The sequence below is a fragment of the Lissotriton helveticus genome, chromosome 5_1 (assembly GCF_964261635.1).
Source record: "Lissotriton helveticus chromosome 5_1, aLisHel1.1, whole genome shotgun sequence".
NCBI classification, from domain to species: domain Eukaryota; kingdom Metazoa; phylum Chordata; class Amphibia; order Caudata; family Salamandridae; genus Lissotriton; species Lissotriton helveticus.
This window is the reverse complement of record NC_136065.1, coordinates 823,252,936-823,266,276: the sequence shown is the minus strand read 5'-3', so window position 1 is coordinate 823,266,276 and position 13,341 is coordinate 823,252,936.

Below are 13,341 nucleotides of genomic sequence, written 5' to 3'. Positions count from 1 at the left end.
CTGGCGCCAGCCTCACTTTGAATTACTACAATCCTGCAGACCTCACTTCCGGTGAAAGCACAGTGTGACCCGGTAGGAAAAATTATTGCACCCCCTCCCCTTTTTGACTGATAGTTCAAACCACCGATCCTTTCCTTTGCCCTTTTAACGGAACTTTGGACTGCCTCCCCCTCTTTTACATTTTCTAGAGAAAACAAAACATTAACCACTACATTAGCATAGCAGTTGACACCAGAACTGTTTTCAAATTGAAAACCAACAACATCTTCAACAGAATCCTTTTTGTTTCTGCTGTGACCCTGCTACAGCACAGGCATTGTCCCCAGCAGTAATTCTGCAATGCCGGTAAGAATAGCTGTGGTGCCTACTGGACTCACTCACCCCCGCGGCGCCCCACGCCGTTATTTGCTGGGCGGCAACTTGCTAGACATCACTTTCGTGCCATCTAGATTTCAGCGCGTTCTGCTGCCTTGGAACTATTCGCACAACAGACCGCTACTGACAAGAATATTTCATTATTGGTGCTGTCAATTTCAATAAATCTATTGGATAATTAAAAAGAAATTGCCACGGTCTCTTCGTTGTTTAAATGTTTTTACTGTTTTTGTTTTGTTGTATATATTTATATGTTATTAAAGTTTTATATTCCTACTACTTTGTTGGAGTGCTATATATTTTTAATGTGACACATAATTGTAAAAACTTTGATGTACAAAGAGTCATTCCTGGAATCTTCCGCTTCAGGCTCGGTCCCCTCCCCAATCACAATACAGGATGGTTTTCAGATAGTAGGAACACGTGTGGTGTGACGGATCTCATCGGGTGTGGGCCTTGATCTACTATAACTCCTTTGAAGAGGGGTGATTCTTTACAGCTGGGGCCATAAACTACATCTGCAGGGCTAGCTGATAGCCTAGGACCGGCCTGGACATTCGGACACAGAGGAAGAGGAGTGTCAGAGGGTGCGGTAGTGAATAGGGCGAAAGGGAGGTGTCGGGCGGGCACAGAGTGTGATTCTCAGGGAAGAGCAGCGCAGATGGGGGAAGGTTTATTGCCCATGCATAAGACAGAGAGCGGTGGTGACCAGTGCCTGGGGGAGATGCTTACGAGGGTGAGGAGCCATGCTACGAATCGACAGCGTGCAGAGAGTGGGTCTGGTCAAGACATCTAAAATGGCTGCCGTGCACGACAAAAGTGTGGCATTTCAAAAAAGGCAAGATGGCGCAGACAATGTTTTTCAACACTTCCTCATTTCCTTCGAATCGAACGTTAACAGACGTTGGGGCATATTACCAAAGTTAAGCGATATTTATCGCTAACGATGCTTACCAACCAATTTTTTACCACTAAGCATCGTCAGAAATTATCGAAGATAAACCTTACTATTATCAAGGTTTATCGCAAATGCGATAATAAACGGCCGCAATGCATGAATATCGCTAAAAACTCAGCGATATTCATGCATTACCGAGCTAATACTCTTAGCCATGTTATCCACCTCCCATTGGATAACATGGCTAAGAACTGCTCAGGGCAGGTGTTACTTTTTGGAGATATTCGCGCTTAGCGCGAATATCTCCAAAAGTTGGTAATAGGAGATAGATATCTTGCATGTTGTAATGCAAGTTATTGTGGTATATGGAACTCATACCATAATCTCTCAGGAAAGCAGAAACTGATCCTTTTGGGACCGCCTAAAAAGGCCTAGGGGGTGAGGAGTACTCTACTTTGCCCCCTTTTCACGTTCCGAACTATTTTATTTTACTCTCTTCTGTAATTACACAAAATACCAGCGATAAGATGCATCGGAGACACACAGTGAGAGAAAGGAGGCCGGAGATGAAGAAGACATGTCAAATACACATTGGAGATAATATAGTGGCAGAAGGGAAGTAAATATGAGTAAACTTACCATGTAACATAAAAATGTTGCACTCTATACTATAAGTCTCATTTTATACTACAATCACTTCGCTACAACCTCATAAATTAAAAATAAAAATAAATAATGTCTCAAACAATTTTTGATTTCTAAATATAAATTTATTCTTCAGAATTTTCTAAATTTGAAACAACTACTAACATGTCCTCATCAGTAATTTCCTCTTCAATCATCTCATCTGGAATCTCCTCATTAAAAGTCTGCAATGATGATTCTTGTAACTCTATGGTCTCCAAACACTCGATAAATTCGCCATCAAGAGATTGATCAAAAAAATCATTCAAGTCATCTCCTCCTTCTGACAATATTTCATTATTGGTGCTGTCAATTTCAATCAATGTAGTGGAATCATTCAAGTCATCTCCTCGTGACAATATTTCATTATTGGTGCTCTCAATTTCAATCAATGTAGTGGAATCATTCAAGTCATCTCCTCCTTGTGACAATATTTCATTATTGGTGCTGTCCATTTCAATCAATCTAATGGAATCATACAAGCCATCTCCTCCTTGTGACAATATTTCATTATTGGTGCTCTCAATTTCAATCAATGTAGTGGAATCATTCAAGTCATCTCCTTGTGACAATATTTCATTCTTGGTGCTGTCCATTTCAATCAATCTAATGGAATCATACAAGTCATGTCCTCCTTGTGACAATATTTCATTATTGGTGCTCTCAATTTCAATCAATGTAGTGGACAATTCAAAAGAAATTGCCACGGTCTCTTCATTGTGAGCCATTTTATTTTGAAATTGCTTGCTGTAAATTGCAGAAAAAAATAATCACTTTCATTTATCGTTTTTAGTAATACATAATATAAAACTAACTTCATCAAGTATTTAGTATAACAGAAGGACAGCAAATAAATAACAGAAAACATTTTTCAAATTATCTTCAAGTGTACAACATAGTTCCCCTTACAAATTAACAACTCACCTTTTTAAAAGTAGCAGAAGTGTTAGTACTGTGTAAATCAAACACCAGAAATTCACCACCAAAAATTCCTCACAAATGTACCTCAGACAGTAGTATCACAAAATGGCTGTGGTTTCCTCTCATTTGACATATATACATAACCAATTAACTTTCATCACACACAAATACAAAACCAAAGTAACATTTTAATTGGTTCTAAATTTCAACACTTTCAAATGTGTTTTCCCCATGCAATTTTCCATAGGACATTTACATACGTCTACAGCCTGAATGGCTGAACGGAATTACACCAAACTTGGCAAAATGGTACATCAAACCTAAGAGGTCAGGAAGGATCTACTATGCCCCCTTATGGTCATTTCCCCCTTCGCTTTGGCCTCCTCTTGTCTCTCAATCCTACCGAGGGACAAGATGGCGGCCGCTACGGACTGTTTGGAATGTTGACAGACGCCGGAGAACCAATCAGCTTCGCAAAGCTCCGTAACGCGAAAAGTACGCGAAGCGGAGCGCTGTTACAGATATATATCTTTTTTTCAACGTTAATTTCTCAAAATCCACTGGAGCACATATATTGAGACCTAGCAAAGGCACATCGGGCTACCAGTCCCTAATATTTTGCCAAGTTTCGTGCAAATCCATTCAGCCGTTCGATTATTATTATTTTGGGTTTTTTTTGCCCCGCGGGGCCCTTTTAAAACCTCCACATCAAACCTAGGGGGTCAGCGAGGATCTACTATGCCCCCTTATAGTTATTTCCCCCTTTGTTTTGACCTCCTCTTGTCTCTCGATCCTACCGAGAGACAAGATGGCGGCCGCTACGGACTGTTTGGAATGTTGACAGACGCCGGAGAACCAATCAGCTTCGCTTCACAAAGCTCCGTTGCGCGAAAAGTCCGCGAACCAGAGCGCTAACCGGTCCGCTGTTACAGATATATATCTTTTTTTAAACGTTAATTTCTCAAAATCCACTGGAGCACATATATTGAGACCTACAAAAGGCACATCGGGCTACCAGTCCCTAATATTTTGCCAAGTTTCGTGCAAATCCATTCAGCCGTTCGATTATTATTATTTTGGTTTTTTTTTGCCCCGCGGGGCCCTTTTAAAACCTCCACATCAAACCTAGGGGGTCAGCGAGGATCTACTATGCCCCCTTATAGTTATTTCCCCCTTTGTTTTGACCTCCTCTTGTCTCTCGATCCTACCGAGAGACAAGATGGCGGCCGCTACGGACTGTTTGGAATGTTGACAGACGCCGGAGAACCAATCAGCTTCGCTTCACAAAGCTCCGTTGCGCGAAAAGTCCGCGAACCAGAGCGCTAACCGGTCCGCTGTTACAGATATATATCTTTTTTTAAACGTTAATTTCTCAAAATCCACTGGAGCACATATATTGAGACCTACAAAAGGCACATCGGGCTACCAGTCCCTACAATTTTGCCAAGTTTCGTGCAAATCCATTCAGCCGTTCGGGCTAAAAGTGAGGCCAACCGCCCTATGGAAAACTCAATGTTAAAAACACGTTTTGGGACCCCCCTTTTTTCTCGGCCCCCACTGGACGAACCCCCCCCAAATTTTCAAGGGCTGCTCAGAAACAAAATGTGCCATTTTCCTGAAAATTTCAGCCGATTCCGTCCACAAACGCCAAAGTTATTAGACATAGAACTTTCAAAAAACCCATAGAGAAAAAATCCTAACTATATATACCTACTGGCGACCGCCAGTAGGTAATATATATATATGTATATATATATGTATATTCACTGAAAAAACCATAGGTTATAGACCATATATAGTTAGGAATTAGCATTTATAAAACCTTATTTTACTCACACAAAACCATTGAAATTCGCATATATAATTAGTTGCACTAACTATATATTTCGCGCACCCGCAATCCACTGCTGATGATGTCACATATTACATCATTCATGACATGGTCAGTGACATCACTGATGACATCACTGATGACATCTCAAATGACAACACTGATGACATCACTGATAACAACATCCAGTGACTGTATGTTTCTGTAAAGTTAAAATATGTCTTACATATTGAAGAATGAGTGGGTGTATAAGTGTCTGGATGAAGGATTTAGTAGGTGCATGACTGACTGTATGAGTGAGTGATTAAATGTGTCTCACTGAGTGCATGGGTTAGTGACTAAACTGTCTTAATTTGTGCATCATTATGTCTGTTGTTCTGTAAACTGCTGCATGTGTTGATCAGTAGCTATATGAGTAACTATATGGGTTATTGATTGGTTGCCCAAGTATTTGTATGGGAGACTGAGTGTGTGTGTGGGTGGTTGGGAGGTGTATGACTCTGTGCATAGATGTGTGAGCAGTTGATTCACTAGATGTATCGGTTCAAAAGTGCATGTGGAAAAAGCTGTATGGGCGGTTGACTGTGTGCATGAGTGTATTGGTGAGTGAATGGATATCTCAGTGCTACATGTCAAAGTAAGAACATATGTGAAACACAGTATATGTGAGAGTTGACATATATAAATGGATTGCGGGTGCGGGTGCGCGATATATAGTTAGTGCAACTAACTATATATGGAATTTCAATGGTTTTGTGTGAGTAAAATAAGGTTTTTTAAATGCTAATCCCTAACTATATATGGTCTATAACCTATGGTTTTTTCAGTGAATTTTCAAGGTTTTTTAAATGCTAATTCCTAACTATATATGGTCTCTAACCTATGGTTTTTTCAGTGAATTTCAATGTTTTTTTTAATAGCAAATATCATAAGCTGTCGAATGTCAAGTACGTGGTAAGTAAAAACATTTTCGTGTTTATGCACACTGATCTGCTTTGAATGCTGCCCCCCCCTCCCCCTCATTTCTATTAGGAGTACTCTCTCTTTGCAGATAGTGAAGGGTAGTTAACGCAGGCCTTTGCCCCCGTTGTAATCCGTCGTGCCTGCTTCTCTCTCCATTTGATTGATTGTTATCCAAGCATTTACTGTTTTAGAATTGGTTCTCTTTGGTTCATTCTCTATTTACAAACAAGCACAGAGTCGCAATACTCTGTTTAGTCTTTGCAGATAGTGAAAAATCGTGTAAAAAAACAAAAGGAATCGAGCAAAATCAGTAGGCCACTAATGGGATCTCTTTTTGACCTTGCTAAAATAGAAACATTAGGAACAACCCCTCATGAGAAATACAAATCTAGTGAGATGAACTGAGCTCCACACCATGATGGCTGCAAGACAGCTCGGCTCCGCCACCCACCCCGCCCAAAATAACGATAAACTCTATGCAAATATTACAAATATATACAACACACCAGCAAAGTAACAGGGTAAAACATTTTATTAAATAACTATTTACATAACTATTTTATACTTTTTGTTGCCCGATCCGGCTAGCTCAATCGATCGAGCATGAAACTCATGCACTCTGATAGTTCAAAGTTTTGAGGAGTGCTTGTAACACTGTCTGAAGCCTATTTGTACTTGCTACAGCTTCACTATTCTCAATGTAAGTGGGGGCTGTTTGAGGACGGGACTGCATTTGAAAACAATGTGATGCGGTGCCACCCTGAACCGCTTGACGGAGGCCCCCGAGGGACGGTGTCATGGTGCGGACTCGGAGGGGGCGCTTGGCTCCGGCCCCCTCCGCAAGTCGTGTTGCCCAGGTGTGTCCTGAGATCGCCCCCGACATAGGTGGCCGGCTCCCGGGGTCAAGCGGAACTTTTTGCCTTTTGGTGACTCTTCCATTCTTGACCTTGTCCCACAATCCGTTTCACCTAAAGACACGCTGTAGTGGGGCGCCCCTTTACCGTTTCAGTTGCCATTCCGCCCGCTTTTGCTACACTGTGCCTCTTCCGCTATTCAGCTGTTTACCGCCCGCTCTTTCGACTACAGCGTCTCGCTCACCATGTACTTGAGTTGCTCCCGCTCTTGCGGTGCAGCGATAGGCGGCTGCCACAGGACTCTCAAAATGGCGGCCGGCTCTTCAGATTTGGGCGTGGTCCACTAAAATGGGCCTGCGACACCTTGGAACTCGGACGCTTGTCTGCTAGAGCTTGGGCTCCATTCTCGAAAGCGTCCCCTCAGCCTTGAAGATTCTACAAAAGTCTTGGGGGCCCCCGACTCCCGCAGGCTTCTGGTGGGGAGCGGCTAGCATGATTGCTCGTGGAATGGCCACGACGGAGCTACGAAATGGTGGTGCTCTCATGCTAGCGCCAGCTTCAGTCTGAAACATCCAGAAACACTTTAGACTACCAATTCGATCAGTTCCGGTAGCGCCCCAACTTGACCCGGTAGAGAAGAACTTGCCCTCCCCTCTTTGACTGATGGTTCTTGTTGCCTGTCCCTTCTGTTGTCATTTAACAGAACTATTTAGCCTGCTGAAAGGGGTTGTGTTCCGACCGCTGGTTGGTGGAGACATTTTGACTATATTCTGGACCTGCGTTGTCGCGTAATGCGTCATATGACGCGCCGCGTTAGCGCATCCGGAAGTGCTCCGGTGCGCGAAGCGCAGCTTCCCGGAAGCGATCTGAGGTGCGGCGCGCAGCGCGTAACGTAAGCATAACAGGTCATGTGACTTGTTAATAAAACTTCTCATTGGTTCATTTTACTTTTCTTATTCTAATGATGAAAGGCTTGGTCATATGACCTAAAAATTACGCTTTTTATTACTTTCGAACATTATTTTTTCTTAAACATATGTTATAATGTTCCAGGCTAATGTACTTTCCCGGAAAATTTACAACTGTCCTGCAAGTAAAATATATTCCTTTTTCGAGAAAAAGGACGTTTCTTCGTCCCATGACGGAGCCGTTGAGCAAAAGAGGCTCGGCCTGCTGTCTTAGTCGCCGATACGCCTGAATATCAGATTCTTATCGATCACTTTATGTTGCAGAAGTAGAAACACAACAGCCCTTGACCATTTATCTTTACTGCGTTCCTGCGTATTATACCTTTTACCCTTCATGAAATTGGACTGCTTTATTTCACTTGCCTTTTACTGATTCTAAAACAGTGACTATTATTAAAAACTTTACCAATGTAAATACTACTACCATGTTTTCTTTTAAAAACCTTTATTGTGAAAATGTCAGTATACAAATACGGGCCTATAACCACGTGGGCCGGCCACGGAGCAAACTGTAATCGTATATGATGAGTAGACATTTACACTGTAGAGGAACGTAACGGGCGGGCCATTAGGTTGCAAGAACTAAGGTGTCTAACAGTTGCGGAATCGGTGGACGTACATTTTATAATTAAAATACGACAGAGCCAGTTACAATAAAATTATCTAGATATACATTTGCGGGCAAGTACCATGGGTGACGTTAATTCGAACTTTCAATAGTACAGTAATCAATAACACATCAGAACTTAATATCAATAGGGATGTCGAAATATTCAATCAATTCTCGTCCCCGCCCGCCATGTGCTTCAAAACTGCATACGTATCTCGTGATTTCAAGGTTCAGCAACCAGTACACAACAAGGAGTTACGAGTCCCATTTATTCCGGCGCCATTTTGGGCGAGGACGGGCAGGTCCAGGATATAGTCAAAATGTCTCTACCAACCATCGACTATGATGATGTTCATATGCTGTATTTATTAGAGTAACACTCATCTGTCCACATGAAATTAATTTGCCACAATCTAAACATGTCATTTTAATCTTTCCAAAGTTCTTCTAAATATTTGGGACCGTTTCCCTTGCCTCTGATGCTGTCAGTGCCACTTCTTTGGTGAATGTACTGGCAGGTCGGGGGTTCTCCTCCAAATCTCTCTTTTGTGCAGCACTATAATTAATCGGTGCCACCTCTCCATATGACGATGCATGGTATAGTTACCATAACTATATTTTTTTTCGGTTCCTCTGGAGAGTACATCGTGGCAGATGAGGCAGGTAACGTACCGGGCATTTACCTTTTTTGCATGTAGAGGAAAGGAAAAAAAATTCGAGCGTCCGAGTTCTAAGGTGTCCCAGGGCCATTTTAGTGGACCAGGCCCAAATCCAAAGAACAGGCCGCCATTTTGAGAGTCCTGTTGCAGCCGCCTGTCGCTGTAGCATCAAGAGCGGCCGAAACTCAGCTGAATGGCAACTGAAACGGTAAAGGGGCGCCCCACTACAGCAGACGAGCCTCCACCTGGGAAGGCCCGTTCACGCCGCCTCCCCCCCCCCCCTCCAGGCACCCCACGCCGTTATTCGGAGCAGCATTGTAGGATGGCCACACCAGTGCGGCAACTTGCTAGACACCACCTTGGTGCCAACCGAATCTCAGCGCCTTGTGGTGTCTTCCATTCCGAAAACATTGTTGTGCTGCCTTCGGCCTATTCGCCGCAAGTGCGCACGCAACTCAGCTGCATAGCGAGTGAAACACCAAGGGGCGCCCCACTGCAGCCGAGGAACCTTCATCTTGGGGGCGACGCACAGCATCACATTGCTTTCCAATGCAGTTAGATCCTCAAACAACCCCCACTGACTGACGCGAACTCACAGGCCAACGGAGCGCCCCACGCCGACTTTCGGCGCAGCATTGTAGGATGGCAACACCAGTGCGGCAACTTGCTAGACACCACCTCGTTGCCATCCGGATCTTGGCGCGTTGCGCTGCCTTTGGCCCTATTCGCACATCGGTCCGCTACTGACGACATCTCACAGGCCAACGGGGCGCCCCACGCCGACTTTCAGCATTGTAGGATGGCCACACCAGTGCGGCAACTTGCTAGACACCACCTCGGTGCCATCCGGATCTTGGCGCGTTGTGCTGCCTTCGGCCTATTTGCACATCGGTCCGCTACTGACGCCATCTCACAGGCCAACGGGGCGCCCCACGCCGACTTTCAGCATTGTAGGATGGCCACACCAGTGCGGCAACTTGCTAGACACCACCTCGGTGCCATCCGGATCTTGGCACGTTGTGCTGCCTTCGGCCTATTCGAACATCGGTCCGCTACTGACGCGAACTCACAGGCCAACGGGGCGCCCCACGCCGACTTTCAGCATTGTAGGATGGCCACACCAGTGCGGCAACTTGCTAGACACCACCTCGGTGCCATCCGGATCTTGGCGCGTTGTGCTGCCTTCGGCCTATTCGCACATCGGTCCGCTACTGACGCCGCCTCACGTGCCAATGGATTTTCTACGCTTTTTATACCCTATGCCGCATAACAGGTCATGTGACTTGTTTATAAAACTTTTCATTGGTTCATTTTACTTTTGGTTTCCTAATGATGGAAGGCTTGATCATATGACCTAAAAATAACACTTTTCATTGGATGAAAACTTTTTTTTTTTCCCAAACGATGAAAGCCCCACCTTGTTTCTGGATGTTTCAGACTGAAGCTGGCGTCAGCATGAGAGCACCACCATCTCGTGGCTCCGTCGTGGTCATTCCGCGAGCAATCATGGCAGCCGCTCCCCACCGGAAGCCTGCAGGAGTCGGGGGCCCCCAAGACTTTTGTAGAATCCTCAAGGCTGAGGGGACGCTTTCGAGAATGGGGTCCAAGACCTAGTAGACAAGCGTCCGAGTTCCAAAGTGTCCCAGGGCCATTTGAGTGGACCAGGCCCAAAAAGGAAAGAGCCTGCCGCCATTTTGAGAGTCCTGTGGCAGCCGCCTATCGCTGCACCGCAAGAGTGGGCGCAACTCAGCTGAATGGCGGATTTTGGCACAGTGTACCAAAAGCGGGCGGAATGGCAACTGAAACGGTAAAGGGGCGCCCCACTACAGCAGACGAGCCTCCACCTGGGGAGGCCCGTTCACGCCGCCTCACCCCCCCCCGGTGCGCCCCACGCCATTATTCGGAGCAGCATTGTAGGATACCAAAACCAGTGCGGCAACTTACTGGACATCACCTGGGTGCCATCCACATCTCAGCGCGTTCTGCTGCCTTGGGACTATTCGCACAACAGACCGCTACTGACGAGGCCTCCCCCCGCACCCCCCGGGACGCCCCACGGAATGGCAACTGAAACGGTAAAGGGGCGCCCCACTACAGCAGACGAGCCTCCACCTGGGGAGGCCCGTTCACGCCGCCTCACCCCCCCCCCGGGGCGCCCCACGCCGTTATTCGGAGCAGCATTGTGGGATACCAAAACCAGTGCGGCAACTTACTTGACATCACCTGGGTGCCATCCACATCTCAGCGCGTTCTGCTGCCTTGGGACTATTCGCACAACAGACCGCTACTGACGAGCCACCCCCCGGGACGCCCCACGCCGTTATTCGGAGCAGCATTGTAGGATACCCAAAACCAGTGCGGCACCCAGGCAACATCACCTGGGTGCCGTCCAGAACTCAGGACGTTGTGCTGCCTTGGGACTATTCGCACAACCGACCGCTACTGACCATTGTTCCTTCTTTTTTCCTAAAAATGTTTAAATGTTTTTACTGTTTTTGTTGCGTTGTTTATATTTATAAGTTATTAAAGTTTTATAATCCTACTACTTTGTTGGAGTGCTATATATTTTTAATGTGACACATAATTGTAAAAACTTTGATGTACAAAGAGGCATCCCTGGAATCTTCCGCTTCAGGCTCGGTCCCCTCCCCAATCACAATACAGGATGGTTTTCAGATAGTAGGAACGCGTGTGGTGTGACGGATCTCATCGGGTGGGGGCCTTGATCTACTGTAACTCCTTTGAAGAGGGGTGATTCTTTACAGCTGGGGCCATAAAGTACATCTGCAGGGCTACCTGATAGCCTGGGACCGGCCTGGACAATCGGACACAGAGGAAGAGGAGTGTCAGAGGGTGCGGTAGTGAATAGTGCTAAAGGGAGGTGTCGGGCGGGCACAGAGTGTGATTCTCAGGGAAGAGCAGCGCAGATGGGGGGAGGTTTATTGCCCATGCGTAAGACAGAGAGCGGGGGTGACCAGTGCCTGGGGGAGATGCTTGCGAGGGTGGGGAGCCATGCTAAGGATCGACAGTGTCAGAAGTGTACCTGAATTTCCAGTGGTTCCGTAGAAGCAGACGACTTGAAGGAAGGCCCTTGTGGATTATTTCCCAATTCCCCCACTCCCCTGGACCCAGATCTCTCTAAGGCCAGGAGTGAAAGGGAAAGGGGAAGTGGAAGACAAAAGAGAGACTGCCACACAGGTGTCTTCTGAATCTTCTATTCAGGAAATTGCACCTAGAACATTAAGAACAAGATTAATACAGTTCCCCCCAGAATTCCTGATTTCTCTTAATACCTTTTTTTCCCCCAGACTATTATTGTACCTTTTACTAGTGTGGAATTTGCTTCTCTCCAAAATTAGTATTTAAGAGTATTCGCAATATAGTTCTTATGCACCAAAGAAGTTGCTCCAGGAACCTTTAGAAGATTGTTGGTAAACAGTTGTATTATTCATATGCATATAATCTAATACCCCCATCTACTACGTGCTGCTGAAGACAGTTTATGGTGCTAACTGAAGCTCTGCGTTGCGAATACAGATAGTATTCCAGAAGTTGCGTCACTCCTTGTAAATACCACTTGCTTGCGCAGGTACACCCAGGAACTGGCGTAGGGCATTATCACTTGCAGAATGCCAAACAACAGTCTTTGAAATAAAGTCTTTCAAGCTTCTTGTCATAGACCAGCAGAGATAAGAAGGGGCTTCTGGGTAACTATATTACATTCACTGAGTCTTTCTTTATCATTAATATGTAAATATCGTGTCATAAAGTCTTTATAACGAGAATAATATCACTAGAGTTTCACAAAGACTTCCAAAAAGATAATTGGTTCAATCCTACTTGAAACACCGCTGACAGGAAACAGGAGCCCCAGCCGGTAACTCTCTGGACAGGACGACTTTCAGGAAATGATGACAGGACTTGGAATGACAGGAACAGAACTCGACGACCAGATAACTAGCTGCCGAGAGTTATTTCCAACAAATGAGGCTGCTGTAGAAGAGCCTTACAGAGCTAATACTGGGTTTCAAAATGCGAGGAATTGCGGAGACACAGAAGCGCACACGAGAAGCGCGTCTGCCCGCCAAAGTTCTTCAGTTGAAGTGCGCGGAGCCAGGCACTCGCGCACATGAAATGGCCGCTAGACGCTGGCCACTAGAACGTGAACTGGAATGCGGAATGGCACAACCAGGAACCAACCTGGTCTAAGCCATACGCTGCTGTGCCACCAATTGACTCCAATTCAGCACAGGATGAGTCAAAGCCGCTTTACTTGCGAACCAGCGTTTGACACCAGGAGGCTGAATTTTAAAGTATGCAGCACGGATTCTGACAGTACCCCCCACCAAAGCACCCTCTCTGGGTTTCTGAGGATAAGTCCTGTGAAATTCTGCCACTAATCTTGGAGCATGAACGTTAGAACTAGGCTCCCAAGAACGATCCTCTGGGCCAAAACCCTTCCAGTCTACCAGATAGAACAGTCTATTCTTTCTCAATTTGGAGTCCAAAATTCTTTTCACTTCGAACTCTTCAGCTGATTCCACTTGCACTGCCGGAGGTGGGAACTGCCGTCTAAAA